The 27,534-nt window shown below is 37.0% G+C and overlaps 1 long non-coding RNA gene across 1 annotated transcript; it reads right to left on the reverse strand.

The window, feature by feature from the left end:
- Positions 1 to 803: 803 nt before the first annotated feature.
- On the reverse strand, positions 804 to 16,614 carry LOC119878480. The gene is made up of 4 exons (XR_005386945.1): positions 16,552 to 16,614; positions 12,413 to 12,490; positions 4,085 to 4,211; positions 804 to 1,478 (listed from the first exon to the last, which is right to left on the reverse strand). It is a non-coding gene; the product is annotated as an uncharacterized LOC119878480 (long non-coding RNA).
- Between the last annotated feature and the right edge of the window lie 10,920 nt (positions 16,615 to 27,534).

A 27,534-nucleotide genomic window follows, 5' to 3' on the forward strand; every position in this document is an offset into this window, starting at 1 on the left:
AATGCATACAGCAAGGAAAATGTTCAATCAGGAAAGTCTGCACAAGGAGAGTGGATTTCTATCCCATGGAAGGATATTTACAACAGCCTCTGGGAAACCCCAGTGCAGATGAAAAGTGTGGTTCAAGGTCAGTGCTACTGGAAGGTACCAAGTGTTAGAAGCCACAGGACTCGCAGAGAAAAGACAATGGGGACCCCACTCTGCAGAGATCGTTTATTCAACCCTATTTAATCTTAAGCAAACTTAACTGCTTGTGGCGATTTTGGCCTGATTTTTAGACCTCTACTGAAGGAGGATTTTGCCATTTTAAAAGTGGTGACTTCGCCTTTTAAAGGGGCTTTCTATAGAGTAGGATTGGCTTTTCCTGAAGTGGATCCAGGAGAAAAATGTGTTTCGTGTTATTAGTAGAGGACGCAGAGAAGGGTGTGGGGAGCAGAGTTGAGAGAGGGTGAGACTGGCTGTAGCTGCCATAGCATCCAGCGTCAGAAAGACTGTTCCTTTCCTCCTTGATGGAATGACCCTCAGGACTGGGTCTTGTCCCCGCATTTAGTTTTATTATCCAAGTCTCAGTAATTCTTTCTGTGGGACTAATTCAAAGCAACCCAATTCCTTGCCTAATGCATTCCTCAAGAGAGCTCTGTGTAGGCCGTTTCCTAGTGTATTTTGAATCAGCCATGACCCTGGGATGATCTTCATGGTCATTTCATTCCCAGGGTGAGGAGATCTGAGTGCTCCAACTCCTTCCCCAGGGAGCTGAAAACCATAGGTGCCATTGGAGACCCTTACCATTAAAATGTGTATCTGTAATTATATCCAAAATCATCATTTTATTCCAGACTTATATCCCTAGAAATGACAGAGAATCACCAAACTCACAGTCTACCAGAAGTCACACACTGGGAATGCAGTTAAGTTAACATGGATCTGTATCTTCCAGATTTATGCAGACCGTATGCATGTGAGGACGAGGGATGGGAGAGGTCTTTGGAAGCCTCAGCTGCTCCCCACTGCTACTTCTGGAACCTCTTGTCCGATGTGGAGAGGAGCGTCTCTGAGCTGCCCCTTATCCCATCTTCTTGATTCTGTATTATTGAGTGAGCTTCTTAAACATGTACCAGGTTCTTCACAGATGGCTTGTGCTCTTCTTTGACAAACTTTACACAGTTTGGGAGGCAGCAGTTTTTCTGTTTGCAGCACTTGGACTTCAATAGTAAGTGCTTCATAGCACTTGTTGACTATGTGAGGTCTGCTCTTCTCACTGCCAGGAATCATTTCTATAGTTGCTCCCCAAATAGCAGCCCCAAGTAGCCTCTCTCTGTCCCTCCCTCCCTTTCTCCCTCTCTCCCTCCTTCTCTTTCTCTCCTTTCTGTTTTCATGCTGTCAGCTTGGTCCGTGTTTTTCTCTAGTGGTAGTTTGAAGTTTCCTGTCGAACTTTTCCAGCCATAGAAATGTTGCCTGGCGGATGCTGCTTGAAATATCTCCACCATAGGGAAGAAGTGATTGGCATTAGGACAGTGAACAGAGAAAATCTCCTAATGTGAACAACACCACCCAGCCCTGTGTATGGTATTCAAGGCATAACCTTCCCTGGAGGGCACTGGAGATTGGGGTCACTGCCAACAGGAGGCTTAATTTGCCTTTCCACTTCTTAAGGTAATATACCTGATTTATGAGGACACAAATTTCTGCCACACAGTGATACCTACCTGAATAGACTGCAGTTTTATTAGAATCTCTTACGTTCCATTGGTATTTTTTATAAGGTGAATCCTAGCCACCGTATTTAGTCTACATAGATCACACCTGCTCTTCTTGATAGGAACGGGGACTTTGTTCTGGACACTGATGCACATATAATGCTCTTTCTTGCTAAGTACTCTAAAAAATAGGCACTTCTGCTATTGTCGGCTGTGTAGGTTTCTACTGGACCAAGTGTCTTTGGAGAGTGACTTTTTCAAATTTGGTGCCGTTTCTGAAGGTGTATCCTAGTTAGTACCAGGAAACTCCGGAGGACTAATTACACTTAAAACATTCCCCTTCTGATCTTTCTTCGGGAAGAAAAATAATAGTTTTGTTGTATTACCGTGGCACAATGGTTAACTTGTCCAACTCATAGCAACAATTATATTCTAGTTGGTTCTAAGAGGTATGAATTGCGACAAAATAGCTCCTATGACTAGCATATGTGTGTGGTGGTTAAAGATATTAAGATGTCACAGGACTAGAAGTAGTCATTGGTTATCCTATGTTGTTTTATTGTTTGTCAGATACCACATGGTCTTTCCCTGACCAGTCTGTTTTCTTTGCAATTATTGACTAAAGAAAGGTAAATACATTTGTGCAATTTTAAACTCAAGTGGATGTAATGGAAACTAATGGCTCCCACAGAGTAGATGTGGTTAAGATATAAATCGTTGTTAGAGACAATATTGGTCGTTATTCTTCATATCTGAATACCAACCCAGGCCCTCTATATGTATATGAATATGTATAATGTTATCACATATAGTGAGTATACATATATACGTATAAATATACATATACATGTATAAATATATATGTATTTATTAATGTCCATAATTCTAAAAAGGGCACCAGAGAGCAGAGAGGAGATAATGGACTTATATATTTCATATTTATTTTAAATAAATTATTAATTTTTTGCTTGTGCAGTACACCTCTTGGTAGTCCTTTGTCTTCTTATGAAATCTCTAAATTATTCTATTTTCCATGTAAGTAGCTGGCCATTTATTTCACATCAATTATACTCAAATTAATATTCTCAGACAGTTTAAGTCTGCCTTTATTTTATAATCGGCAGAAAAATCTTTCTTTGAATGTTAGGTTGTGTTGCCAGATACAGTTTTGATTGAGAAAGATGTAGATCTTTTTCTTCTCCAAGAATCCACAGGCTATACAATCAGTACATAAGTAGTAATAAGAAGTAAAGACTAATAAAAATCATAAAAATATGCCGATAAAGTTCTAGCAGCAGTTCTGAAGAAATTAGAGTGGGCTAATAGAGGAGTTGGCATCTGACATAGACCAAAGTTAATGTATTGACCTAGAAGCATGAAGAGCATAGACAGAGCAAGGAACCTGACCAATTCATAGCAATAAGATTTCACAAAGAGTTTGGTGAAATAGAGAGCCTCCCAAGCTCTGAGTGGAATGTTGACACTTAACCCTTTCAGACTTAAGCCTTCCAGATGTTAACTACCTTGTATTTGGCATTAAATTGGATCCACAGTGGCTGTGGGTATAATGAAAGAAGTCACATTCAATGAAAAGGTACCTGTCTGCTTATTTTGCACACACAGGCCTCTGCTAGGTGCTACAGGAATATCCATAACATTTATTTTCTATATGCTCCATAATTATGTTATGAAATCAGCATTGCTAAGGCCAGGATCCAATCTGCTGCCTAACAGTATTTTTACTCCTGGGTTAGTTCTATTTATGGACTGTGGGTTGAGGAGATATACTGTGATGTCATTTCCAACGTACATAGAAAAGGAGAATGTAGTTGTAACAGAATGGGATGATACACATCGCTCTACCTGGTAAAATGGGCCAAAGCCTAGCCACTGACTACAGATCCCAGGGGACTGCGGTTGAGACAACCTGGCGGATGGCTCCCACAATATGCTTCCTCCTCTGCCTGTGAGTACAATCACTCAAAAGATTTTATGTGTGGAGCTACTAACCATAAAAGGAATGAATGTAATTTTAGTCATGACACTTCTCCAGAAAATTAATTTTTTCTTAGTCTATCAAACGACCTATGATAGGATATTCAAATTCAACTTTTCAGTTTTCTCCCAAGTTTCATCTCACCTGCAGAAAAGATGACTCTGAGATTCCTGTCTATGGTTATTTCTTGGACAAGTTTGGGTCTGAGACATTCTGGACCTCAGTAATGAGTGAACGGAAGGCCTAGTTTCACCCCAGACACATGAAATATTGAAGCTGGAGCAACAGGAATTTCTAGATGGCTCCTATAGATGCTCTAACCATCTGTAGCTGAAGGCATCCCTCTTCTCCCCAGCTGCACCACCTATTTGGTATAGACTTCTGTCCCCACCTGTGTGAACTCAGTGCAGAGGTGGAGCCTGAGCCTGAAGACAGCGATACAGAGGCATGTTTCCCAGGGAATTCAATGCAGTTCCTGCTGACCCCTGAGTGGAGGACCTGCCACCAGCATGAGTAAGCTGAGAAACCAGAGGAGAGAAATTAAATTCTTAAAACTTTAAAAGACAGGCTTCTGTGTAATATAATCTAGCCATTTTAGGGTCCGAACAAGAAATCGGTGCATCTGATTGATTTATCTTACCCTTGAAACCTGCCCAGATGTGGCATCCAGGTGATTTTAGTGCCTTGTGTTTGGTTAGTACAGCAGGCATAGGAATCTAGCCATGAAAACATGGAGAATTGGAAAATCAAGCTGCCCAGGGAAATGGTGTTATAGTATGTATGTGAATGCAATTCAGGTAATTTTCCTTAAGATAATAATGGGGAGGTTCCTATTTCTACTAATATGTTCAAGTCTTTTCTACTAGAATGTAGATTTGATGAGGAACGAAGCTATGTCCTCCTTGTCCTGTAACTCCTACCCACAGGAGAGTGGTTTTCTAGACCAGCAGGATCAGTATCACCTGGGAAATTGTTAGAAACTTGTTAGGATCCAAAGTACAAATTTTCATGCCCTTCTCCTTATCTATCATATCACAAACTCTGGAAGTGGGGATACAACAATTTTGTTATAATAAGCCTGCCAGGGGATTCTGATGCAAGATATTCCTGGCACATAGTAGACATATATCAAGATGTGCTAAAGGGATGAAGCAGTAATAACATAAGAGAGTAACATTTCTGTTTTGTAAAAACATATGCAAAGCACTGATGAAAGGTGTTTCTCTTACAGCATGAATTTTTATAATGTAATAAAGGAATAACTGGACTGGTTTATTAAGAAACACAGTTTGCACTACATGCAGAAATGCTGGTATAGATTTCACAGCAATCAGGAGTTACCTCTAACCCTGTGTTATCAGTGAAGATCTGTTTCTCAGGGCAAGGATGTAGTTGCTTTATACCTGGCCATTGAGCTTTTGTTTTATCCTTTCATATATTAGTGGTTGTTGCCAGCTATAATTTATTCTGATTTCGCATATGGGTATATTAACTTCAAAAATAGTTTGCATTTCTTAAGCAAAGGCAAAGTTCATGAACATTTGTGTGACTGATGGGTCCAGCTGGTGATAGAAGAACAGACTGTCCCTCCTCTTGGTGATCACTAGCAAACTTGTTCATTCTTTAGATGCTGCTCGGTAATCAACTGTGTATTTTTGTCAGTCTGCAAGGAAACTATCAACTAACTCAGAAAGATAAGTATCTTTCTTATCACTGTAATTGCAATTAGAAAATGAGTTTGCCATATTTGACACTCTAGACCTCTACCATCACTTCTCCCCTTCCCATTTAAATAATGGATTCAACAACATAATTGGATAGTATAACTTTTAGGAGCTAAATTCTTAAGTTATAAGAACAAAGTAGCATGTAATATTCTAAATAGGATGTACAGTCCTACAAATATCAGTGACAGAAATCTTGAAATAAATCATAACTGACGGCAAAAACCATACATCTCCTGTAACTTTTCCTAATAGAGTCAAGAATCTGATTTGTTGAAACTATTAGGTATTCCTTAATTATTCGGCTCAGTGAACAGAGCTGAGCAAAATATACCAAACATAATCTGTTAGCTAAGTCAGGATTTAGACACTTGAAATAGATTATGTTTGTATTCCAAATCAGATCATGTATTTATTCAGAGCATATGATGTACAGCTTACCATGTTAATGTGCTGGTGGGAAATATAATGAGTATCAGAAACCTTTTCTGACCCGAAGAATTGGCACAAAACATAGACTCAAATACACTGAGAGTTCTAACATCCTATGCATTGCTAATATAGGACATTTCTAATTTTTAAGTCTATATAGGCAATTCAATTTAGTTATTTAACACTCAACATGTATGGCTTGAACTCATGACCCCAAGATCGAGAGTCACAGGCTCCATGGCCTGAGCCAGTCAGGTGCCCCAAGGCAATTATATTTTTCTTTCAGGAAGGAAGGTTTATTTATGTATAAGTTCAATATGTCCATAACAGTTGCCATGCCAGTAAATACCATATATTAAATTGAGCTATATGAAATTGTCTTTGGGTAGGTCAAAATCATAGAATATTAGCAATTTGGGATCCCTGGGTGGCGCAGCGGTTTAGCGCCTGCCTTTGGCCCAGGGCGCGATCCTGGAGACCCGGGATCGAATCCCACATCAGGCTCCCGGTGCGTGGAGCCTGCTTCTCCCTCTGCCTGTGTCTCTGCCTCTCTCTCTCTCTCTCTGTGTGACTACCATAAAAAAAAAAGAATATTAGCAATTTCATATGGCTCAATATAACATTGTTTAAAAGATGGCTTTACATTTTTTGAAATATTGTGCTTTATGTTTGACTAATGTTGCCATGAATTCTCTCTGTGGATGACTTCAGAAGTCTGCATAATTTCTGTTTACTTGCATTCCTCATCCTATAATGTACTTTGAAACCATATGAGTGAACATTTGAGGAAGATTTTTAGTGTCTTGTTCTATCACAAATTAATACTATTGAGTGGCTTTGAAGGGTTATTTAAGCTTCAAAAATATATAGTCCTGGGACGTCTGGGTGGCTCAGCAGTTGAGCATCTGCCTTCAGCTCAGGGAGTGATCCTGGGGTCCCAGGGTCAAGTCCCACATTGGGCTCCCCACAGGGAGCCTGCGTCTCACTCTGCCTGTGTCTCTGCCTCTCTCTGTGTCTCTCTTGAATAAATAAATAGATATTATATATATATATATATATATATATATATATATATATATATATAGTCCAGTAAGAGAGTATTTATCAAATAAGAGGAGCCCAGCACAGAGGAGACATTTCATATTGCTTAACATTCAAATTTTACCTATATGTTATTAAATTGATGTGAACAATTTAAGAAATGGTCTTATACTCATTTTTACAGTAAAGTAATTTTTCAATTATGTTAAATTTGACTTTGAATTTCACATATTGCCATTTTATTTTAGCACCTCTTTAATCACTGTTTTGTGAATTGAATAAATTAAAATATGTAATTGAGTTTTTAGAAATATTAGCAACTTATTTTAATATTCAACTTGATGACATCATCAGTGGAAGATGAGATTTGAGGCTTTTGCTTTTGAGAATCTAAATGGTCATTTGGATTCTTTATTTTGTAAAAGAAAAAAAAATAAAAGTGAATAGTGCAGAGATTGAGATTACACCACAAACCTCCCCACATCTACTCCAAAGAAAGTTCCATTAATTCAGATTTTAGAAAAAGATAATAAATTTCTTTATAGTTACATTTTATTTTTTTATTTTTTTAATAATAAATTTATTTTTTATTGGTGTTCAATTTGCCAACATACAGAATAACATTTTAAAATCCAGCATAAAGTTTAATGACCATTTTAACTACATTTTGAATGCTTTATTTAGTTTATTCAATTTCACATAATGCTTCTCTGCATTGAAAACCTCTTTTCTTTACAATCTCTGCTAACTTCTATTTCTCTAAAATAAATTCCAAATTATTTAGCTTCATATTCAAGATCCTTCAACATCCAGACCCCATCTATCTTGCAACATTGCTATATAGAACCTTCATTTCATTCAAATTTGTTTTTTGATATTAAATCAGCAAATAACCACAATGAGGTACCACTTCACACGCATTAGTGTGACTACTGTTGGTAAAACAGAAAGTAACCAGTGTTGATGAGGAAGTGAGAAAATTGGAAATAGTGAGCATGTGAAGTGGCGCAGCTGCTGTAGAAAACAGTATGGCAGTTCTTCAAAAATTAAAAGTGGAATTACTGTATGAGCCAGCAGTTTCACTTCTGGATGATATATATCCAAAAGAATTGAAAGCAGAGTCTCAAAGAGACATTTGTATGCCTGTGTTCATAGCATCTTTATTTACAACAGCCAAAAGGTGGAAGCAACTCCCATCTATTTACAGGTGAATGAATAAACAAAACATGGTTTTTACAAATAATCAAATGTTACTAATCCTTTAAAAGGGGGATGATGACACCCTCTATAATGGATGAACCTTGAAGATATTATGTTATCACAAAAACACAAGCACTGCATCACTCCCCTCCCAGGAGACACCTAGCATAGTCAAATTCATAGAGGCAGAAAATAGCATAGTGGTTCCAGGAGCTGAGGGAAGGTGGGGATGGGGAGTTGTTTGATGGGTACCGAGTTTTAGCTTCACAAGATGAAAAATTTTGAAGTTCTGTGTCACGATGTCAATGTACTTAAAACCACTTACCCATACACTTTAAATAGTTGAGATGGTTAACTTTATCTCATGCATTTTTTACCACCATTTTAAAAAATTAAGTGAATAGATAATTTTTTAATGTTCCAATAATAATAATAATAATAATAATAATAATAATATTCCTATATCTAAAGCAAGTCCTTAGAAAGTGGTTTCCGGGATCCCTGGGTGGCGCAGCGGTTTGGCGCCTGCCTTTGGCCCGGGGCGTGATCCTGAAGACCCAGGATCGAATCCCACATAGGGCTCCCGGGGCATGGAGCCTGCTTCTCCCTCTGCCTGTGTCTCTGCCTCTCTCTCTCTCTCTCTCTGTGACTATCATAAATAAATAAGAAAAATGTTTGAAAGTGGTTTCCAGTCACTGTGTTGTACACCTAAAATTAATGTGTCAACTATACTTCAGTAAAATAAAATATAAAAATTAAAAATTAGGGGATCCCTGGGTGGCTCAGCGGTTTAGCACCTGCCTTAGCCCAGGGCCTGATCCTGCAGTCCCAGGATCGAGTCCCACATCAGGCTCCCTGCATGGAGCCTGCTTCTCCCTCTGCCTGTGTCTCTGTCTCTGTCTCTGTCTCTCTCTCTCTGTCCCTGATGAATAAATAAATAAAATCTTAAAAAAAATTAGGGACACCTACGTGGTTCAGCAGTTGGGCATCTACCTTTGGCTCAAGGTGTGACCCTGGGATCCTGGGATCGAGTCCCACATCGGGCTCCCTGCATGGAGCCTGCTTCTCCCTCTGCCTGTGTCTCTGCCTTTCTCTCTGTGTCTCTTATGAATAAATAACTAAAATATTAAAAAATAAATATGAAAATTAAAAATTAAATACCAAAGGGATGGCTACTAAAATTAGTATGGCAGTTATATAATGTATTGAAAAGTCAGAGATTTCTTGTCTCTTGCTGTTTTAAGGATCTTCTCTTTATCTTTGGAATTTGCAAGCTTAACTATTAAATGTCGAGGTGTTGAATGGTTTTTATTGAATTTGGGGGGGGGATCTGTCTATCTCTTTGATCTGAATTCCTGTTTCCCTTCCCAGATTAGGAAAGTTTTCAGCTATGATTTGTTCAAATACATATCCTGGACCTCTGTCCCTTTCGGCGCCCTCAGGAACCCCAATTAAACGTAGGTTTTTCTTCCTCAGGCTGTCATTTATTTCCCTTAATCTATCCTCATGGTCTTTTATTTCTCTTTTTTCCTCAGTTTCCCTCTTTGCCATCAAATTGTCTTCTATGTCACTCACTCGTTCTTCCCCCTCATTCACCCTCGTCGTTAGGACTTCTAGTTTGGATTGCATCTCATTCAATTGATTTTTAATTTCTGCCTGATTAGATCTAAAGTCTGCAGTCTTGAAGTCTCTTGAGTACTTTATGCTTTTTTCTAGAGCCACCAGTATCTTTATAATAGTGCTTCTGAATTGGCTTTCTGACATTGAATTATAATCCAAATCATGTAACTCTGTGGGAGAGAGAGAGGACTGTTTCTGATTCTTTCTTTTGAGGTGAGGTTTTCCTTCTAGTCATTTTTCTGAGTGCAGAGTGGCCAAAAACAAGTTGTATTGGGAAAAGGAGAAAAAGAGAGGAGAGAAAGAAGGAAAGAAAAGAGAAAAAGAAAAAAGGAAAAAAAAGAAAAGAAAAGAGAAGAAAAAGAGAAAGAAAAAGAAATAAAGGGAAAAAAGGGTGGGGGGCAGCAAACAAATCAAAAAGAAAAAAAACACGGGGGAGTATCTTCTGATTCTGTATACTTTAAGTCCCTTGACTTCCCCTGGAACGTGGCCATCTAGCTGGTCTTCTGGGGGAGCGGCCTGTTGTGCTGATTTTCAGGTATTAGCACTTGGGGGAGCTGCTGTGTCACCTGCCTGGTGCAGGGCTCAGTGGGGATGTTTACCCCGTGAGGCCCCAGGAGGGACAAGTGCAGTGGGCAGAGGCCAGCTCTGGAGCCCTGGAGTCAGCTCCCGCAGTAACTAGGGAGCTCTGCGTCTGCAGGGCCTGGATGCTCCGGGCGGGGCTGCTGATCTGCTTATCTCGGGGCAGGAGCGTCCTTGCTGTCCTGGGCTCTCCTGGCCTCTGCCTGTCCTGGGGGGAGGCCAGATCCTGGGCTGTGTACCCGGCGCCCTGTGCTCCTGGGCCTGCGCTGTTGGAATTGCGATCCTGGCCCCGCAGCCCCCTCTCCGCAGAGCCGCCTGAGCCACCTCCGCGCTGCTCCCAGGTCCAGCCGTGCGCGTGCTGCAGCCCTTGGGGAGCTCGGCGCACTCTCCCCGGGGCGCAGGTGTCTGTTAGTGTCCCAGGGAGCCTGAGGGCATCCCCGCCCTCCTGGGGTCCTGCTCCAACTCCCTGCGAGCCCTTTCCGCCCGGGAAGGTTGGTGCAGCTTCTGCTTCTCCGGGACGGGGCTCTCCTGTCCTGGGGACACTCGCCCGGGCCTCAGCCCGGCTCCTCGTGGGGCCCCGCCCCCCTGGAGGCCTTTGTTTCTTTATTTCGTTTTTCCCGTCTTCCTACCTTGATAGAAGCGTGAACTCTTCTCACTGTAGCATTCCAGCTGTTCTCTCTTTAAAGCTCAGGCCGCATTCGTAGATTATCAGGATGATTTGAAGCTTATCTAGGTAATTTGGTGGGGACAGGTGACGTGGGGACCCTACTCTTCTGCCATCTTGCCCCTCCTCAATCCTCATAAAGTTTCTATGATTAAGCATGGTAATGTACATAATTTAACAGTAAGTATGCAGTGCTAGCTGTTATTACCATTATTATTATTATAATTATTACTGAAGGATTCTTAATTCCTAAAACATTTAATTACAATAAATTCATGACCTTATATTGAAACTTAAACTGAGGTGTGTATGACACACAATAGATATATATAATGTTTCACTTTTGGGCAAATTTTTAAAACATCTGTACTAACATTCTAATGCTCTAATGAATGCTGTATTTACAACCGCAAGACAAGAAAATAGATGCCAATCTGTTCAACAGACTTCATCATTCTTCAACAGATATTTTATTGTATAAATTTTGGGTTTTTGTTGAGTGTGGTTTGGGGCAAATCATAAGATGGGTAAAGGAAATAAAGAACTAAAATTCATTTTTAAATGCTCATTTGCTTAAAGTAATTACCGCACTAATATGCTTTAAGTCTTAGATTAAAAATACATGCTTTAACTCTTAAAAGTATAAATGTACTTATTTATGTCTCTGGGCAATTTATACCTCCTGCATTCTCATTACAGAGGTGACAATGTTCTGATCTCTTATGTGTATTTCCAGACATATTTTAGGCATATATAAACAAATGCATTTTCCTTCCTTTTCACACAAATGCAAGCATACAAAACACTCTTACCTTCTCATCTTTTTTTTTTCACCAAAAGCTGTATAGTGTGTTGGTGTCTATATCAGCACTTAGTAAGCTTGTAAACTCTATGACTTATACAGCTTCACTGGATGGATATATCTAACCAATGTCATCAGACCACAGCTCATGGACAGTTTCGTTAACAGCTGTAACTTCTTGTTATAAACGTACTGAATACATAGTATTGTCCAATTTAAATCAGTTAGTATGTATGTAGTATACTGGATGATAATTCCAAGGAAAGGAATTGGTAGGTCAAGGATAATGCATGGTAATTAATTTTTAAAAGAAATTTTTCATTTATTTTTGAATATTAATACAGGCATGTAGCACATAACTCAAAAGGAAAAAAATGAATGGTAAAAATAAGACTCTCTCATACCATTTTCCTATATTCATCCAGTTTGTTGGACTGGAGATAATCAGGCTTACCCGCTTTATGTCTAAATATCCTTCCAGAGACAGGTAATGTGTACATGTGTACGGAGAAGAATCCCTATTTTTCAGGCAAGTGTTGTTTTCTGTAGCATAAAAGCTTATGACATCAGAAGACTCTTGCCTAGATGTTTGTTTAAACAGAGATACTGGGCTCGAGGGTAACCATTCACCCAGGATTGCACATCATGTGGCCTTACCATTCAGTCTCAGCCATCGTAGTCCTTATCAGGAAAAGTGATGCTTCCTGGGAATCTCACTATAGGGCACCGTTTTCCCTGAATGAAGAAGGGATAGTGATGAATTCTGTACCTCCTCACCAAGGATTTTCAAACCTCCTGCCATCCGCCTCTATGCTTGGCATGCAACGTGCATTCTGGGATTCCTCTTCACCATAATTAGAGACATTACTTTCACTACTCCTCTAAATCTTTTATTTCATGTGTCTTGGCCACCCTCTTTCTTAGTTCTGTGTCTAGTGTGTTACATCTCCTAGTAGCTTCCTAAAGAAACGTTAAGGGGGTGGCTATTTTTTTAAGTCATGTACGTTAGCACATCTCTTTAGCTAATTCTCTCAGCTGATTTTTCTGGATATAGACTTCCGAAGCAGTTTTTCAGCTTTCTGATTGCCAATGTTGCTAATGAAAAATTCAGACATTCTGATTCTTCATTCTTTGTTTATGAAATTTTTGTCACTCTCCCCCCCCCATGGCAACTTCTGGGATCTTCTTTTTTTGCCTCTACTGTCCTAAAATATCAGAATGCATTACTGGTCTGGCTCACCCATCCTACTGGGTACTTGGAAGGTCCTGTTAATCTGGAATTCGATTCTCTTTAATACTAGTAAATGGTCTTAAATTATATTGCATCATATAATATTCCATTTGTTAAATTATGTTATACATGTTTATTGTGTATAATACATACAGTGATGATGTATGTAGTTTATACTAAATGTGATGTGACATTTATAAGTCAGCATGTAAGTTATTATTATTTTTTTTCAAAATGAACAAGAGTACTATTAAAGAGTGTTTGCAGTCAGTTCAGGAAATCACATATATGCTACTTGCAGAAGAGTTACACCCACAGTAATGATGTCCTCTAAACAATATATATTTTTATATTTTCAAAATATTTTGGCAACAAATGACTAAATTTGACACACCATATTTTATCATTCATCTCTCACACACATACATACAGATACATATCTATAATATTCTACTACTCTATCGCAGAGACTATTCTAGAAATATAATTATTGGTAGGTAACAATATTTTTAAATGAATTAATTCAAGTTCCAAATGTCAAAGTTCACTAACACCTTATTCTTAAAACAGAAATTTATATTGTTTTCTTAAATATTTTACAATCATTTCTGATGTTAAATAAGATAGCTTTTGCTTTTCTATGCTCAAAAATATATAGGGTTATATATAACCTGGATTTAATATACTAATGCAGATTTATAAAATCATAGCATATAATAGCTATGGCCTATAATAAATGTGTAAATATTCATTTTGGATTTTCAGCCCATTATTTCCCCAGATCATCTACCTTCTTACCATAACAAAATTGTTCAGTGTACAAATATTAAGACTGAATTTATGTGATATTATCAATAAGAACGTTCCATCAAGTGCCATACCCCACTGAGGAGTAGAAGTAGACCTCCACTAATAATCTCCCTTTATTGGACAAAATGTCATCATTATATTACATCTCATTATATTTGAAACATATATTTAATTTTCATTTTTAAAAAGCTTAAACACAATTGTACTACATTTCTTTCTTTCTTTTATTACTGTTGCTTTTCATTATTGAAATAATTTGAGAACTAGCATTGGCATTATGCTAAATTATCATTCAAGATTTGTGTTGTTTTGCTTTGTTTTCAGCATGCAGTGACCTGGAGTTCAGGGAATTGGCAAACAGATTGCGGGACTGGTTCAAGGACCTTCATGAAAATGGAAGCCAAAACAAGATGACAAAAGCATTACTGAGGCCTGAGAGAAGCAGTAAGATTTCTAAATATGACATGTGCCATTGTCTTTGACATGGAACTTTATTTCCAATGAATCACTTAGATCAAAACACATATTCCAAAATTTATTCTTTGCTAGGTGCTGAACAAAAATCAGAACATTGCTATTACTTCCAAGCACACTCATAGTATTTTGCAAGGAAATAAAACATTTGTGACAACTCTGATTGGTTAAAAAAAAAGACATATCCCCTCAGAGACGACATTAACTTCCAGTTGAAGTGAAAGAATAAGAATATTTTTCAGTTTTGATAGCAGTGGTAAAGAATAAAACAACACTAGAGATAAAGGTAAGATTGTTCGAGTGCTTGAGATTTTTACAGACACAATTAGTCCCCCCTCCACACACACAGGCCACCCTTTACGTGATGACTCTGCAGGCATTTCTACTTTTCTACCAAAAAGCCAGTAGACAAGAGTTCTTTCAACAACAGAGTGCAAATCAAATTCATTTTTAAAAGAAGAAAATAAGCTATATGAAGATTATATGAATCTTTTATCATCTGTATAATTTCCTCAGTGTTTTCTAATTCCTTAGAAGTAGGAAATGGTGATTGAAGTAAAGCACTTGTTATGAAAATTGTATGAACTTTAATTCTATATTTTTCATTTATAGAAATGTTATTACACATTTAATACATGTAAAAGAAAGATATTGAAATATGAGCTTAATCTGAGGAGGCTTCAAAGATTGAATATTTGCTCTGAAATATAAGAAGAGGTGGTGGGGCAATAATTAGAAGCAGCATCTTTTAGTTGACCAAGTCCCAAGTGTGCCCCCTTCTTTGCTCATTGTGACATGACCCATTCACTCTACTTTGCAATCCTCAAATAGCACTTTCTTTTTTTATTATATTTTATTTACTTATTCCTGAGAGACACACAGAGAGAGGCAGAGACACAGGCAGAGGGAGAAGCAGGCTCCATGCAGGGAGCCCGATGCGGGACTCGATTCCAGGACCCCAGGGGTCACGCCCTGAGCCACAGACAGACGCCCAACCACTGTGCTACCCAGGGGTCCCCTCAATAGCACTTTCTAACAAAATCACCTCATAGATGGTCATGGTTATCCATTCGCTATGGTCTCCAAATACCTCACTTTTTTTTGTCTTCTCATCCAGGGATTTTCTAAAATCCCAACCTTTTGTATTTATGAATCTGATATATGTTCTTAACTAATTTAATAGTTCTTTTTAACTAAACTAATTCAGCTACCACTGATAGACATGATAATTATCTTTGAACATGTGATGACGATGTATATATGTTTCTTCTCATGAACTTCAGAAAGAGATTATAGTATTCCCCTACCCTGTAGGAGTGTTTCTCAGGTGTGTCTCAGGTGTGTCTTTGGAATCATTGATTACATTTATACCAGATGCTAATTTTTTGGATACCTTGAGTATAGGTAAAATGACTAACCTTACTTAATAGAAACAACAGAGTATGTTTGTCTCTGCATTCATAAAGCAAACACATCTGGGGTCGCGTAAAAGTTTGTTCCAGACCCTTACATATCGATCTTTAAAAATTAATGTCTACACCTACCCTACCAATTCTCAGACTTGAATATTTGTATTTCTTGATCTCAAATTTCTCCTTTAAACTTAAGACTAGTGATCTCTCCCATATTTGGAGGTGGATAGAAGGAGAGCTCCTGGAACACTCAGCACAGTGCCTGGTTAATTGTACACAGTCATAAATACCATTTTCCTTTCCGGCTTCTTGTTTCAAGAAATGAGGCACTCTTGATATAGTGGGTTATTTACAAGAAACTTGTAGGTAGCTGAATATCTTTGGAAAGTAAATGAAAAACTGGACATAGGATTATTTTTACTACTTGAAATGGTCAGAGGCCAACTAGGAGTAAGAGATGAAATCCATTCAGAGATAAGACAAATCACTAGAAGAAAAATGGAGGATTGCCTCAATTCCTCAGAATTGGACATCATCTGAGTGTATTCTTTCCTGACTCAAATCATACTTAATTTGTGAACCAACCCACGATATTATATTCTATTTCCTTCATATTTTTATTTTTCCTTCACAGCATTTCTCAGTATCTACTGCAGTAGTAATCTACATGTTTATTTGGATTCTCTCTCTCCCTCTCTCTCTCTCTCCCCTCCCCCTCTCTCTTTCACACACACACACACTAGATGACAGAAATCTTTACTGACCATCGTACTATAGGAGTAGAGTGGTTTGGTACATAGCACTGCTAAATAAAAACAAATACTAGTATTAATGGAAGAAACAAAGAAACCATCAAAATGCTGCATTACCTGGATGTACCACAATTTAATCAGCTTTCCTCTTAAGAATGTTTATTGTTTCCATTATTTTCTCCATGACGACCAATTCTGCAGCTGATTGTTATGCTTTTATTTCTAAGAAAGATTCCAAGAAGTGCAAGTGATGGGTCAACATGTGCATGCAGTTCAAATGCTAAATGATAATAGATGTTGCAGGTTGCTTTGCAAAACAAAAAATCTTAAGGTATTTCTAAGATTAGGGTAACTCACAACATGGGAGTTACCTTTTGTCTTCATCCCTGGCAGCAAAAATATTAACCATTCTTTTTAACGTTTCCATTCTGGTGAGCATGCTGTTATAGTTCATTATTAATCCCATTTGCATTCCCTTGATTAGTAGTGAATTTGAACATAAAATATTAGTGGAGGAGAACTTTCATACAGCAAAACGATATAAAATGACTCATTCAGCTCAGGCTACTCTAATAAAATACTATAGACTAGGCGGATTAAACAGTTGACATTTCAAGAATTCTGGAGGCTGGGGAAGTCCTACATCATGATGCTGGCAGATTGGATTCTGGATTCTTTTCTCATGGTGGAATCAGAAAAAGATCTCTCTAGGGCCTCTTCTTATGAAGGCACCAATCCCCTCACGTAGGCTCCACCTTCATGACCAACTGCCCCCAAAGGCCCATCTCCAAATGCCATCCAGCTAGGGGATAGGACTTCATCGTATGCATTTTGGGAGGACACGATTCAGTACAGAGCACCAAACAAAACGGCACACATACACCTGGAAAAACCACTAGTTATGTCAACTTACAAGTTCCATTTTAAGAAAGGTATATTGATGACTTCCATTATAATTGTTTTTAATCATTCCTTCTAGTATTTTGGGGAGTTTTTGCTATATGTGCTTGCTACTCTATTTCTTAAATATATAGATTTATTTATGTTCTATCCATTAATAAATTATGCTTATCACTTTATTTTATGATACTATATTCTACTTACTGCTTTTTTGCACAGATTTCACCTAATCTGATAGTAATATTATCACTCCTACATTTAATTTTATTGCATTTGCCCAATATATTTGGAAACATTTTTTGTCAATCTTTCTTTATTACTTAGAACTAAATGTCTTTCTTGTAAGCATCCATAATTGAGCTGTGAGTTTTCAATATGATGGTAAGAAAACTGAGTGACTTTTATAATCAAGATATAACAATAAAGTCAACAAAAAGCACAGAAAAAAAAGCACAGAAAAATATTCTGATAAAACACAGAATGTTTGCCATAGGAGATTACCCAGAAGACAAAGAAAACCTTGTTATCACAATTTCTGGTTAAGAAAAGACCAATAATCTAAGAGAAAATTGTCATTTTAAAAGAGAAACAAAATTTTAGTTTTACATCTGTCTAATATTTGATACTAATTTTAATTTTTTCTATAATAAATCTTTCAAATATTAGTGAGCCCTGACTATGAAAATAGTTTCAAGGATCCTTTTATAATATTTTGTATTCATATACCATTTGGTCTTATGCATTTTTGTAACAGTAAGTCATTTTATTTTAGAATAAAACTATGTTTTTTAACAAAGTCATATCTTTCATACCTTGCATATCAAGTTGCTTATATCATTATTTTTTCCTACTAGAGTATTACTTATATAGATATTATCATTTGAAATTACAGTAATTTTTATTTTATATAGAAAACTATGAAGTAGATAATTTTGAACTGTCATGCATTAGTATTTTGCAGATTAAGAGGATTTATAAATATATATTTTATGCTTTTTATACCCATATCATTTTTTATATGTAGCTTTTTAAGTTGCAAAAATGAACATGTTTATTAACATACCCAAATATATAAAAATGAAACTACAAAATTAGTTTGAATCATAAAAATTAGAGGCAAACAGTATATAAATTTAAATTTCTCTAGTAGATGTAATGCTAACTTATTGAATCAATATACCTATTTCAATTTAAGACAAATATGTTCCAGTAGAATATAAATGTATGCTTACAGTATATGTAATGCTGATAACTCTGAAGATACAGTTTTTTTATTAATTTTTAAAGGTTTTTATTTATTCATGAGAGACAGACAGAGAGAGAGAGAGAGGCAGAGACATAGGCAGAGTGAGAAGCAGGCTCCCCATGGGAAGCCCAATATGGGACTCGATCCCAGGACCCTGGGATCAACAGCTGAGCCACCCAGGCATCCCAGTTTTTTTATTAAAAAATATTAAATTAGTTTCTTTTACAAAAGTTTATACTATGCTAATTGAATTTTTAAATTTTTAAATTTTTTTAAGTTGACCTACAATGTTATGTTATTTTCAGGTGTACAACATAGTGATTCAACTTCTTTATACATGACATTAGGTTCCCCAGAAATGTACCTACCATGTGTCCCAAACATCACTATTAAATTACTACCGACTATATTCCATATGTTGTATCTCTCATTCCCATGACTTGTTTATTCCATAACTGGAAGCCTGTACTTCCCACTTTCCTTTACCCATTTTGTCCAGCCCATCACCTCCCAGTCCTCTGACAACCATTGGTTTTTCTGTATTTTTAGATCTGGTTCTACTTTTTGTTTGTTTATTTCATTCTTTAGATTCCATAAGTAAGTGAAATCATGTAGTATTTTTCTTAGTCTGACTCATTTCACTTAGTATAACATCCTTTATATCATCCATGGCTATATGATATTTATATTATATATATATCATATAATTTATATATATTTATATTATATATAATTTATAAATATTAAATGTATACATACACTACATTTTCCTTATCCTTTTGTCTATTGATGAACATAGGTTGCTTACATATCTTGGCTCTTGTAGATAATGCTGCAGTAAATATAAGGGTGCATCTATCTCTTTGAACTGATGTTTTGTTTTGTTTTTTAAAGATTTTATTTTCTCCCTCTGCCTGTGTCTCTGTCTCTCTCTCTCTCTTTCTCTCTCTCTCTCTGTGACTATCATAAATAAATAAAAATTTTAAAAAAATTTAAAAAAGGGATCCCTGGGTGGTGCAGCGGTTTGGTGCCTGCCTTTGGACCAGGGCGCGATCCTGGAGACCCGGGATCAAATCCCACATCGGGCTCCCGGTGCATGGAACCTGCTTCTCCCTCTGCCTGTGTCTCTGCCTCTCTCTCTCTCTCTCTCTGTGACTATCATAAATAAATAAAAATGAAAAAAATTAAAGATTTTATTTATTTATTCATGAGAGACACAGAACTGGGCTAAAGGCAGACACTTAACTTCTGAGCCACCCAGGGTCCTGAACTGATGTTTTGTATACTTTGGGTAAATACCTTTGTGAAATTATTGGATCATGTGGTACTTTTATTTTTATTTTTTTTTAGGAATGTCCATACTGGTTTCCACAGTGATGTTAGCAATTTACATTCTTGCCAATAGTGTACAAGAGTTCTTTTTGTCTACATCCTCACTAACACTTGTTGTTTTTTGCCTTATTTTAGCTGTACTGACAGGTATGAGGTGACATCTCATTGTGGTTTTGATTTGCATTTCCTTGATGATGAGTGATGTTGAGCATTTCTTGTATATTTATGGGCCATCTGTATGTCTTATTTGGAAAAAATGTCTATTCATGTCCTTTGCCCATTTTTTAAAAATCAGACTGCTTGTTTTTTTTTTTCTGATGTTGAGTTGCTTAAGTTCTTTGTGTATTTTGGATATTAGCCCTCTATTAGGTCATTTGCAATTATCTTCTCCTATTCAGTAGGTCACCTTTTTTGTTGATGGTTTCCTTCACTGTGCAAAAGTGTTTTATTTTGATGTAGTCTCAATAGATTATTTTTGCCTCTGTATTCCATGTCTTAGAAGACATATCTATAGAGTGTTGCTATGGCCAATGTCAGAGAAATTACTACCAATGTTGTCTTCTAGGATTTTCAGGTTTCATGGTTTCATATCTTTAATGCATTTTGAGTTCATTTTTTGTATATGATGTTAAAAAGTGATCCAGTTTCATTCTTGTGCATGTAGTTCTATAGTTTTCCCAGTACCACTTATTGAAGAAATGGTCTTTTTAAAACATTAAGTTCATTAGAAGGTTTTTTTTATTTCTAAAAATTTTAGTAATATATAATTAATATAAGCACTTACTATTCCTAAGCTAATCACAATACACATTTCTTAAGTGATTTTATAATCTAATTTGAGAATACCATCTGAAGATAGGGGAAAAATACACATACACACCCCTGCACATTCATGCATACACATAAAGATTGTGTTTACAGAGGATAGAATAGATTGTAGTTATAGTTAAATATGAGACCAATGCTCTACAAAGTATTTTGCAATTTGTCGAGATATCAGAAGGAAATAGTCCTTGGAGAAGCAGGCTCCATGCATCCATTAATCTGTTGATGGACATCTGGGCTCATCCATTCTTCTTTATCCATTCCTCTGTTGATGGACATCTGGGCTCTTTCCATGGTTTGCTCTTGTGGACACTGCTGTTATAAATGTAGGGGTGCAGGTGCCCCTTTGAAACATTATTTTTGTATCCTTTGGGTAAATATTTAGTAGTGCAATTGCTAGGTCATAGTGTAGTTCTATCTTTAACCTTTTGAGGAACCTCCATACTCTTTGCCAAAATGGCTGCATGAGGTTGCATTCCACCAACAGTGTATAAGGATTCCCCTTTCTCTGAATCCTTGCCAACATCTATTGTATCCTGAGTTGTTAATTTTAGCCATCTGACAGGTGTGAGGTGGAATCTCAGTGCAGTTTTGATTTTATTTCCTTGATGATTAGTGATGTTGAGATTTTTTTCATGTATCTGTTGGCCATTTGTATGTCTTCTGTGGAGAAATGGCTGTTCATGCCTTTGGCCCATTTCTTTTTTTTTTTTTTTTAATTTTTATTTATTTATGATAGTCACACAGAGAGAGAGAGAGAGAGAGAGAGAGAGGCAGAGACATAGGCAGAGGGAGAAGCAGGCTCCATGCACTGGGAGCCCGACATGGGATTCGATCCTGGGTCTCCAGGATCGCGCCCTGGGCCAAAGGCAGGCGCTAAACCGCTGCGCCACCCAGGGATCCCCTTTGGCCCATTTCTTAACTGGATTTTTTGTGTTTTGGGTATTGAGTTTGATAAGTTCTTTATCGATCTTGGATACTAGCCCTTTAATCTGATGTATCATTTGCAAATACCTTCTCCCATGCCATAAGATGCCTTTTAATTTTGTTGATTGTTCCCTTTGCTGTGCAGCAGCTTTTTATCTTGATGAAATCCCAATTTCCTCATCTCTCCATCCATCTTTTGTTTCCCTTGCCTTTAGAGACATGCTTGCAAGAAGTTGCTTCGGCACAGGTCACAGAGGCTGCTGCCTGTGTTCTACTCTAGGATTCTGATGGTTTCCTATCTGACATTTAGGTCTTTCATCCATTTTGAGTTTATTTTTATGTATGCTGTAAGAAAATGTTCCAGTTTCATTCTTTTGCATGTTGCGCCCCAATTTTCCCAACACCGTTTGTTGAAAAGACTTTTTTTTGTATTGGATATTCTTTCCCACTTTGTTAAAGATTAGTGACCATAGAATTGAGGGTCCATTTCTGGGTTCTCTATTCTGTTCCATTGATCCATGTGTCTATTTTTGTACCAGTACCATATTGTCTTGATGATTGAAGCTTTTTAATACAGCTTGAATTCTGGAATTATGATGCCTCCAGCTTTGGTCTTCTTTTTCAACATTGCTTTGGCTATTCAGAGTCTTTTCTGCTTCCATACAAATGTTAGAATTGTTTGTTCCAGCTCCGTGAAAAATGCTGACGTTATTTTGATGGAGATTACATCGAATGTGTAGATGATTTGAGTAGGATATACATTTTAACAATATTTGTTCTTCCAATCCATAAGTACAGAATGTTATTCTATTTCTTCATCTCTTTCTAAATTTCTTTCATAAGTGCCCTATGGTTTTCATAGCACACCTGTTTGGATAGGTTTATTCCTAGGTTTATTCCTTTATCTTATGGTCTTTGGTGCAGGAAGGAATAGAAAATATGAACAGACTCATAACTGGAAAAGAAATTGCATGAGTAATAAAAAATCTCCCAACATATGAGAATCTATGGCTGAATGGCTTCCTTGGGGAATTCTTCCAAAAATTTAAATAAATAATACCAGCCACTGTGGAAAACAATATGAAGGTTCCTCAAAAAGATAAAAATAAAACTACCCTGAGACCCAACAATTGAACTATTAGATATTTATCCAAACGATACAAAAATAGTAATTTGAAGGGGTTCATGCACCCCAATATTTATAGCAGCAATGTCCACATAACCAAACTATGGAGAGAGCCCAGATGTCCATCAACAGATGAATGGATAAAAAAGATGTGAGATTCCTATCTATCTAATCTATCTATAATGGAATCAAAAAGAATGAAATCTTGCCATTTGTAATGACATGGATGGAACTAGAGGTTATTATGGCGAGCAAAATAAGTCAGTCAGAGAAAGATAAGTACCACAATTTCACATATGATTTAATTCATATGTGGAATTTAAGAAACAAAAGAAAAAAACAGATGACTATAGGGGAAGGGAAGGAAAAATAAAATAAGATAACACAAAGAGGGAGTCAAACCATAAGAGCCTCTTGACTATAAGGAACAAAGACTGCACCAAAAAGGAGAATTATAGACCACTATCTCTGATGAACATCGACATGAAAATTCTCAACAAAATACTCCCTAATAGAATCCAACAATACATTAAAAGGATTATTCACCAGGACTAAATGGGATTCATTCCTGGGATACAGGCATGTTTTAATATTCAAATATCAAGCAATGTGATATACCACGTTAATAAATGAAGAGTAAGAATCATATGATCTTCTCAAAAGATGCAGAAAAAAAAAGCATTTGACAAAATATATCATCCTTTCTTGATAAAAACCCTCAAGAATGTAGGGTAGAAGGAACATGCCTTAACATCATAAAGCCCATATATGAAAGACCCTAGATAATATCATTCTCAATGGGGAAAACCTGAGAGCCTTTTCCCTAAGGTCAGGAACATGACGGGGTGTCCACTCTCACCACTGTTGTTTGACATAGGATCAGAAGTCCTAGCCTCAGTAATGAGACAACAACAAGAAATAAAAGGCATCGAAATTGACAAGGAAGAAGTTAAACTTTGACTCTGCAGAAAAGTCTTTCTTTTACAGGAAGGAGTAAGCAGACCAGCAATACCTTTGTGGATGAGGAGGCCAAAGGTGTTGTGTAAGCAGGCAGCAGAATTTGGGCACTTTAACAGGGAATAATGTTCCCCTGCTCAGCAGATTCTCAGTAAATCAAGTAAGAAAAGATTTTGTGTATCTTAGCGCTTTAGTTCTTGCTCAAGCATGTGGAAAAGCCAGAGTTTAGGTGTCTGGGGAAAAAGAAAAGCATGGCTAATGTTTGGTCAAGCCAAAGTTCAGTGGCTGAGTAATGGGCAATTGTGAGCATTTGGTCAAACTTTATTCCTAACTATAAGTGATTCATTTATCTACCAAGCGAGGATATGAGACTCTTAAGCTTCTGATTTCACTCATGATTTCAATCTTTTTATATCTTTGGTCTGTATTTTGATACATTCCTTGCACTTGATTCTCTAGACCATTAATTTGATGCTCCACAGTGGCAATTCTCTCTATAATTCACCCACGGGATTACTTGTCTGGAAAATCATGTTTTTCCATCTAGAAAGTATTATTGTACCTTTTTTATGTGTGTACTCAAATACTTGTGTGTGTGTGTGTGTGTGTGTGTGTGTTAAATTTAAGTAGACTGTCTCTTCCCTTATTTATTCCATTCAACATGAAACTAATTTTTCTCTCTCTGGCTACTTGAGCCCTTTAGATATGTGGTGCTTTCTCTGTGTTTATTCACTGAGCCCCAGTCTATTTGATGATATCTCTTTATTGGCGATAATATCACATGGGATGGAAAAGTCTCACACGGGCTTAGCCTCAAAGCATCCGGAAGGCCACTGGTTGCCTGAGCTGTGGAGGAAATCACCGTATTCCTGTATCTCTTACTGTCCTGGCCTCTTTTATGAAATCAAGCTCCCAATATAGTGATTCGATATTGAATACTGACTGACCTTCTCCCCAGGAGTCTATAGATTCCTGTGAGTCAGGCTAATTTTAGGAGCTCTCACTTCCTGTCCTCTGCCCTTGACCCACAATCTGTGCTCCATCACCCACCTGACCCCTCAGGAGAGAGAGCTTGATAGCAATTTGCACTCATTTGCTTTTAGACTCTAACACTCATTTGACTGGAGAGGGTGATAGTGGATTGAAGTTGATCACGGAGAAGGAGCTTGCTGCATTGGTTGGTCAGAACACCGTTCTTGTGCTTCATCAACCAACTTCAAATCTAATACAGAAAGTGACAGATCTGAAGAACAACTTAGAGAAAAATGCTTTTTATATTTAAATATCAAAGTGGCAATGCTAGGAGAAATACCTAAGGGAGGGCCACAATGTGTATTTTTCTGATTGTGCAAAGAAGGATGCTTAAATACTAATATTGTTTAATGTATTACCTTTGAGACAGATGATTTGGCTTTGATGGATTTGTATCTTTATGACATTTAAATTGCTAAAATTTTCAAAAAATGGTCAGTTTTTGCTTTACTGTCTGGAAATATTATAGTTTTCTTTCTATATTATTAGAATATTTGTGAATAGGATATGTAGTTCTTTACAAATTAATTATCAAAAAATACATCTGCTTGATTTAACTTATAGACCACCATACAGTAGAAGTTAATGAATGAGTTCAAGATGTTAGTCTGAGTTGCACAGAGCTGGTTGGCATGCAGGAAGAGAGTGGAGAAAGGATGTTAGTCTAGAGCTTCTTCGCCAGTACTTTCTGTCCTTAAATAGTCTGACAAATTCAGCGTTCTACTCACTTCATACAAAGCCTTAGATTTGTGCTACTTCCAACCAACCACATAGAGCGATAAAGGCTCATAGGAACAACACAGAAAAATCTGGCTCCAAATATTGTCTAAAAGAAGAACCATTGCCTTATCAGACAATGTCGCACATGAATGTAATATGTTAGGTTCAACCAAATGGAATGACCAATTGTGGAATCAGAAAACAATATTCTCAAAGGATCAACTTATAAAATAAAAATCATCTGAAAAATTTGCTACTTTATTTTTTACTCGTATCTCTCATCATCACTTTTTATAGGTAGGTTAATCTGTATACTTTAATAATCTAAATTATTCTCTCTCCCCAAGTAATGCAAACCTTTCACCTGTTTAATTCTTCTTCAGAGTTATAATGAGCAAAAATATAAATTAAACCACAATATCTTGTGTTTTCTTTTATCATAGTCTCATAACCCAGCCCCATTATATATGAACTGCATAGCTGCTAATGATCCTGAAGCTGAATTCACAATGTGTAATATGTTCTCTAGCTTCATTTTTTTCCTATTTGGAAGCCAGATTGCTAAAAACAATTAGTACAGATTGCTCTTGTGGCCTAGCCACTGCCTGCTGACCTCTCTGTGGGTTCTAGGAGGTGTTACAGGACTTTTGATTAATGCACTTCCTCATAATAAAGTACTTGCTTCATACTTACTGTTTTGGGGGGGAAATCCAAGAACACTCTTCACCCTGTTATCTGTACCTTCTCACTTCATTCTGCTTATTGCTTAAATATCTGGCATCAGAGGTTCTCCTTTCTACCATGTATGAAATTGTAACACCAGCATGAGTATTTGCCTGAGTGTTATGCTGCTTTGCTTTTCTTTACAGCAAATGCATTTATTCCAAAGGAAACTTAAGTTCTATGAGGCCAGGGATCATCTGCTATGGAACCTCCAGTTAGTAGAAACAGCCCTGGCACACCATAGGGGCTCAGTGACTAATACAGTAGCTCATCACTGCTTTCCTACCGCTGAACGACACCCAGGTTCCAGGATGACACATGTTTGACAGTAGAAGGACTGAGAGTCAAGGGTCAATGAAACATAAATGGATACTCTGCTTCTTTTTATAAGGCAATAGCTTTGAATATATACCATGGCTTCATTAAAGAAGGGAAACTTACTAGCCTCATACACTAGCCATCCGATTAGTAGTATCATATTTTTATGTTAAACATCTTTAAAAAATAAACATCTTATTACACTGTCAGAAATATTTTTCACAATGGTGAAATATAATAGGTTTTTTTTTTCCCTTAGAGGTTATATTAGTAGTTGTTCTCAATTCTCTAACACAGTAGGGTACTAACCTGTGTTTTTGACTGACCAAATTTTATTACAGCCGTTATCTAAAACATAGTATTGCCATTCCCTAAGAAGAATTGTTTATCTGAATCTTGGATAGTGTCAATTTTCATAGTTAAAATGTTTTCGGTTGACGGGGAAGATCAATAATGTTATTGCTTTTTAAGAAATTAAGCAAACTGGTAAAGTTTGCCATTATTTTTAACAACCTACATCTCCTTTATATACAAACTCATGTGTCTTGGGGTATCCAGGTGGCTGAGTCAGTTAAGCCTCAGGCTCTTGATCTCAGCTCAATTCTTGATCTCAGGGTCGGGAGTTCAAGCCCTGCTCTGGGCTCCAAGCTGGGTACAGAGACTACTAAAAGAAATTTTTAAAATTTACAAAGTCAGGTTTCTATGGGTCTATCTTGTTTGGCTCTATTTTAGAGCTATCGTTGGCCACTGATCCATTATAGAAGAGCAACTAAGATGGTAAAAACTTAAAAGTTGTTATATAAAGAGAAGCTGAAGATAATCAAGCCATTTTGTCTCTAATTCTATGATCTTTATACCATTAATATAACTCTTTGAGTTTTTTTCAATAAGTGTATGTTGTACATAATGTAGTCTGTACACTGGATATATTTTGTTTTATTAGTTATATCTCCAAAAGTTTAAGAACAGAAATACAATACAGTTTTCTTTTTAA

The sequence above is a fragment of the Canis lupus genome, unplaced genomic scaffold (genome assembly GCF_011100685.1).
Source record: "Canis lupus familiaris isolate Mischka breed German Shepherd unplaced genomic scaffold, alternate assembly UU_Cfam_GSD_1.0 chrUn_S1660H1854, whole genome shotgun sequence".
NCBI lineage: Eukaryota > Metazoa > Chordata > Mammalia > Carnivora > Canidae > Canis > Canis lupus.